Source organism: Zerene cesonia, chromosome 29 (assembly GCF_012273895.1).
Source record: "Zerene cesonia ecotype Mississippi chromosome 29, Zerene_cesonia_1.1, whole genome shotgun sequence".
NCBI classification, from domain to species: Eukaryota; Metazoa; Arthropoda; class Insecta; order Lepidoptera; family Pieridae; genus Zerene; species Zerene cesonia.
The window spans coordinates 2,240,701-2,246,998 of NC_052130.1; the positions used below are offsets into that span (position 1 = coordinate 2,240,701).

Genomic DNA, 6,298 nt, shown 5'->3' on the forward strand with positions numbered 1-6,298 from the left:
AAAATACTAATATTGTTGTGAATAATTTTTAATATAAACTGAAAATAATAATGAATGAAAAATACTAGTATTGTTGTGTAAAAAGCGTGGGGCGCTTTGTGCCATATTTTTCGTGTATTGAGCAATGGGATGATGGGATACACTTATCAAGTTATTGAACTGTCCCCGATTCTTGATGAGTGTACGAAATTTGAATGAAATCTGCATGTTTAAAGTGAGAGAAAATCGAGCTTAAAGGTGTCAGTTACATATATATGTACATACATACATACAAACTAACAAACAAGTAAGAAAACATACAAGTGAAGTTATTAACAGCGTTTTAAAACTAATTCACAACTGCATAAAACGACATACTCGATTGGAGTTATATATCTATCATACAAATAATTTTTAATATATGCTGAAAACAATAATGAACGAAAACACCTTATTTCTCACTGTAAAGATGCAGATTTCATTCAAATTTCGTACACTTATCAAGAACCATCATTCATCCCATCATCCCATTGCTCAATACACAAAAAATATGGCACAAAGCGTCCCACGCTTTTTTTCACAACAATACTAGTATTTTTCATTCATTATTATTTTCAGTTTATATTAAAAATTATTCACAACAATATTAGTATTTTTCGTTCATTATTGTTTTCAGCTTATATTAAAAATTATTTTATAGTTTTTAGTTTGATGTGCTTGAAAAGCGTGTTTTTTAGTTTTTTTAAACTATATTTTTTATTCGTTACATAAATAATTTATCCAATCAATATAACTAATCATATATCTTGGACACACAAAGCCAAAAAAAAGTAGAAATTAAGATGTCCTAGTATTTATAAATTATCAACAAATAACGCTGTCCGTCATAAACAGTTAATTCCATAGATTTATTATACTACTAGCTTTGCGCCCGCGGATTCGCCTTGCATGAAAATAGGTAGTTACGGTGGAAATGAGTTCTTTTAACCCGAAGTGTCTCTTACACAAAAGACATACTAAAAAATCGATCTGTTTCGAAGTGAAACATATGCAAATAAACAAACTCTATTTCGCATTTATCCTAACTAACATTATAAATGCCAACTTTATTTATTTGTTTGTTTGTCACACACACACACACACACACACACACACACACACACATATTCGTAATATTTGTAAGGATTTAGCTGAAATATCGATGGAGAATTTATTGTATATAGATAGATATAATACGAATAATAGCTACTTAATTAATAAACAAACGAAACGTGATTTATGATTGATTTATGATAAATCTAACACGGTATAATTAAAACTTTTTTACCTACCAGATAAATGTAAACTGATGCAATATAATGAAACACGTATTTATTGTTTAATCGGTTGGATATGGTATAGTGGGTATGTATTTGTTTGTTTTTATATATGCAGATAAGTTTCTAAATCGATATTTCAATAGGTTACTTGAATACTGAACGTTATTCTTTTATTAATTTACGTATCAAATATAGGTAATAAATTCCATGAATTACACAAAGTATTCCATCAAGAACGTCATTAAATGTCAGGAATATTAAGAATTAAGAATAATAAGATAAAAAAGATAACCATAGAACGTTAGTTATGGGTAAATTAATCTTATCATATTTCTTTAGTTTTTACTTTGGAATGGCATAAGTGTTACAATTGAATCATGTTAGCTCAAAATAAGTTCACATTTCAATTGGTAATATTTGACAGGTGATAAAAAAAATCTGACACCACTTATTTGTCATTCATGTATAATATATCTATTAATTAATTACGCATTGAATGCAAATGCCTACATTACATAAACCAGCACGTCACATGACCATATTTCGCAACTAAAAATCAATAGGTACATACATATAAAGCTGAAGAGTTTATTTGTTTGAACGCGCTAGACCCAGGAACTTCTTTACAGATTTCGAAAATGCATTCACCGTTGCCTATGTAAGTGATACCGGAGTGCTATCCTACTTCCTACTAATATTACAAATGCGAAATTTTGTGAGCATGTGACGATGTATGTTTGTGACTCTCACGCAAAAACTACTGAACCGATTGCAATGAAATTGTGGTACGTAGACAGGTGGACAACAGGAATAACATATAGGCAACTTTTTATCCCGATATTCCTACGGGATACGGACTTACGCGGATGACACCGTGGGGCGAGGCTAGAAGGCTATATAAGCACCTCGGGCGAAGCCGTGGCGAATCGTTAGTTTTGCGTTAAATCTAGTTCAAAAATGAAAATCGAAGAAATGATACAGCTACCCTTCAAATAACAATAGACGTAGATGCCATTCAATCCCAAGTATCGGTTCGCGCGTCTGTGGTCGTTTCACAATGATATTGGTATTCTACTCCGATGTTGGGGAAATCTGAGATGGGGGGGTATCATATGTCAAGTTATATAGTTCAGTTTTAAATACTATTATATCATTGTCTAGTATTTTTATTTCGTTGTGAGCAATTTTTCTTTCGAATTCAATGCATCGAGAGATTAAACTAATAGTTCCATGTATTTATTTTTTGTTTTAAAGCATTGAAATGATTTATAAATGAGTAAGTTTTAAAGTACAAAAAAGTAAAAATAAGAAGTAATAGAAAAAGAAATAGTACTATTTATTTTATTTATGACTATTATTGTGTTTATCGTTTGGTTTTCTACGTCGCTACGACTTCATTTAACTATTTTGCTGTATGGTTTTTGTGTCTAAAAATAATTAGGAGTTTGTTTTGAATAAATACATATCGTATATAAACATAATGTATGGTAGACCGTTTTTTAAACAGATAAAATACAACATAGCAAAATAACAAGATACTGCAAATATTTTTTTATTTAATGACCAAAATGAAGTGAAACGTTTTCATTCTTTACGAAAACTGTCTCGTTTAAAATAAAACATATTCGTAGCATTAAAACGATGAGATTATAAAAATCATTTGATCATATTGCGAGTTTCGTACACTATCCATAACATATCAATCCCATTTCGATGTTTAAAACTGCCCAAAATATTAATAGAGTAAATATATTTAAAACATGTCTAATACGATTTACGCCAAAACATCTTACGCAATGCTATTAAATTGTTGACATTTATCGGTCGACTTACCTATCTACAATCCTACTAATATTACAAATGCGAAGTTTTGAAAGGATGTGTGTGTGTGTTTATTGCTCTTTCACGCAAAAACGACTGAACCGATTGCAATGAAAATTGGTACGTAGACAGCTGGAATATAGGCAATATTTTCTCCCGATATTCCTACGCCATACTGACTTACGCGAGTGAAACCGCAGGGCGCAGCTAGTATAGCATATGGGACATATTAAAGATATAATTCACTGATATTTATGTCGAAAACATAAAGGAACAAGATATAAAAAGGTACAGTATCCTAATACTCGATAGTGAAGGTGTCTTTTAGTTCGATGAAATTAATTTTAAATAACTGTTGAGATGAGGTAGCTGTGCAATGGATTAGCGATAGATGCATGTAGAAAATTAGCGGCAAGCTTAGTCTTATTTAATTAATTTAACAAAAGTCTATTTGCTTATGTAAATTGTTTATTATAGGCTATTAAAAGCATTACAAAGTCATATAAGTTTTACGAGTTACTATTTACTCCACAGGCATCCCTCTCCCCGAAAGTTTACATATTAGTAGCACTTCATATTAATTAATGAGATATCCATGTTTCGCTGTTATTTTTTTATCTAACATGTGACTTTGTATAAGAAAATACATGGCTTATGGTAATTTAGGTAAGATTCTCAGGCAATTTCGCACTTGCCAAACCATATCATAAAACGAAACAACAAATAAATAAAGATGGAGAGACTACCAACAAATTTAAAAAAACGATCGTTTTATGATGGTGTAAAAGACGACACTAACAAACTATGATGAAATAAACGAATAGCACGGTTCAAGATAAATTTAGAACTCATATAAATACTGTCATTTTTCACCGATACCTACCGAGTGTGTAACACCTAGCACACTCAGTGTATATAGGCTAACATTGAGAAACATTCAGCTTCATTGTTGACAATAATTAAGGTAATCATTGCGTGCGGTTCCGAATAATGAGAGCAATCGAAGATTTTAAGATAAGAAGAGCTTTCCTCAAACATCCAACGAATCACCAATGTAAATAAATAGGACAACACTCTTCCTAGTATGCAACCTTCATACAAACTATGTCTCATGACTCCTTAATGAGATACATCCACCGAAATACCAGCTAGATACCGCTACACATAATGAATTACAAACACTGATTATAATATATCAGCGATTTTTATTAATGCAAAGAGCTACACTGAAACAAACGCACGCGAAAAGAGAAATCGACATATTTTTGCAGCGACTTTATGTACGCTCACAACTGAATGATTATGTGAACGATATTTTTATATATTTAGACACACTTGTAATTCATTGATAAATATTACCTGCTTGTAACTGACCACACGCAACAATCGAACTTTACATCATCCGAACTATAAATATGAAATAATAATAGCGTGGATTTGACCAGAAATGCACTTTATCGTAATTTATAAACCCCTTGGAGGTTAAGTGAAATTTTACATAATACAACGAATTTTTTCGTGCGAGCAACGTGACGTCCGACGTCGCGCACGTTCAACGTGTGACTGAACAGTGAACACGAATTACTCACACGGCAATCGCCATGCATTGTTGCGTCTGACAGACCCAAATAATTCGGCGCGTGCGCATGGCAAGGTGGACCGCGCCGGGCGGATTCTTGTCGCAGTTGGCAGCACGAAGATGTCGCAAGTGACAACGTGTACATATACGGTACTTACAAATGTAAAGTTCAATTTCTAATTAAATTTTACAAAAATTAATAAACGTAACATAGTACTCGCGACTTTTTATCTATAATTTTTAGAAGAATAGATCATCATATGCTTACTGCCCATAATTTTGTATAATCCAATTGTGGGTAGCAATAATAATAGGAATAGAAAAAACGCGTCAGAAAAGTTTCTCTTTTTGATTTTTTTATTCTTCTATATCTATTTACGTTTTCTATTTTCCTATATCCCAAGCTTGCCTGGAAGAAATCGCTTCAAAGCGATAACGCCGCCTATTTGTACGATAATCGGTTTTGTATGTTTTGATGTCTTCTTTGCATAGTGCAATAAAGAGTTTATAAATAAGTTTAGTATCTATAGGTATTAAACAGGTGGTCTTCACAACTATAGCTAATATATTATTAATTATGAACCTACCAACTTAAAATGCTGTGTATGTGTATGTGTAAGGCATAACCACTGGAATATGGAAAGTTCTGGAAAAAATACGTGTATCAGGCATCATAATCACTGGAATATGGAAAGTTCTGGAAAAAAATACGCAATAGACCTTCCAAAATTCCCTATTAGAATAGCCAATTATAACACTCGCGATTTTCATAGCGTAGCTATTAAATTATTAATGTTCTAAGAACAGTTAAAACAACAACAAAGCACTAATTACTCAGTTTATTAATATATGCTATTAACATAAATGTTAACAAAGCTGCAAAATATGTTTACATTATATAACAGAATTACAATGTATGCTAGTTTTTCGCCTACGGCTTCGCCTGCGCAAATAATGAAAAATATACAGTCCCTAGGTTTTTCCCACATAGATCCCGTTTCCGTAGGATTTTCGGGGTAAGAGTTCTCGGGTCTCAAACTATTTCTGTAGCAAATTTCATTCAAATCGATGTAGTTTGGCCGTGAAGCACAAACAGACAGACGAACAGATTGTGTTACTGTAGCGTTTATTAATTGGCAGAGATTTTAAAATGTTTGTATAAAATGAGGGTAATTTTATTTTAGTATCAAATGCAAATAATTGCGTTCAAGCATTTTATCATCATCTAGATACATGATAACAATAAAAAGCTATATCCACAATCTACTCATTGACAGATATGTATCTATAGATACATATCGTTGCGTTATAACGCACAATGATACTCGACTTATCAGAATCAAAAAACGTACTATCGCATGCTAAATCTACGTTTAATAATTTTTGTTTTGTTAGTGTGTGTCGTACGTTTTAACAAATACTAAACAAATGTTGAGTTACGAGTCAAAAGTGTGAATTAAACGGACACATTGCAATCAAACTTTGTACATTGATAATGGATAGGTGACATATTATATTGTGAATACAATACCTACAATACATACAATTTCATGAGTATATCTTACTAACCGCATTAAGATGATCAGGATTAAATAATTTC

General features: G+C 31.9%; 1 protein-coding gene across 1 annotated transcript in view; it reads right to left on the reverse strand.

The window, feature by feature from the left end:
• The window catches only part of LOC119837750 (glycerol-3-phosphate acyltransferase 1, mitochondrial), a 52,955-nt gene extending 48,263 nt beyond the window's left edge, over window positions 1-4,692 (reverse strand). Inside the window, exon 1 of the mRNA XM_038363483.1 lies at window positions 4,479-4,692. The gene's annotated coding sequence lies outside the window, so the exon portion shown is untranslated. The remainder of the gene's footprint in view (window positions 1-4,478) is intronic.
• Window positions 4,693-6,298: the final 1,606 nt, after the last annotated feature.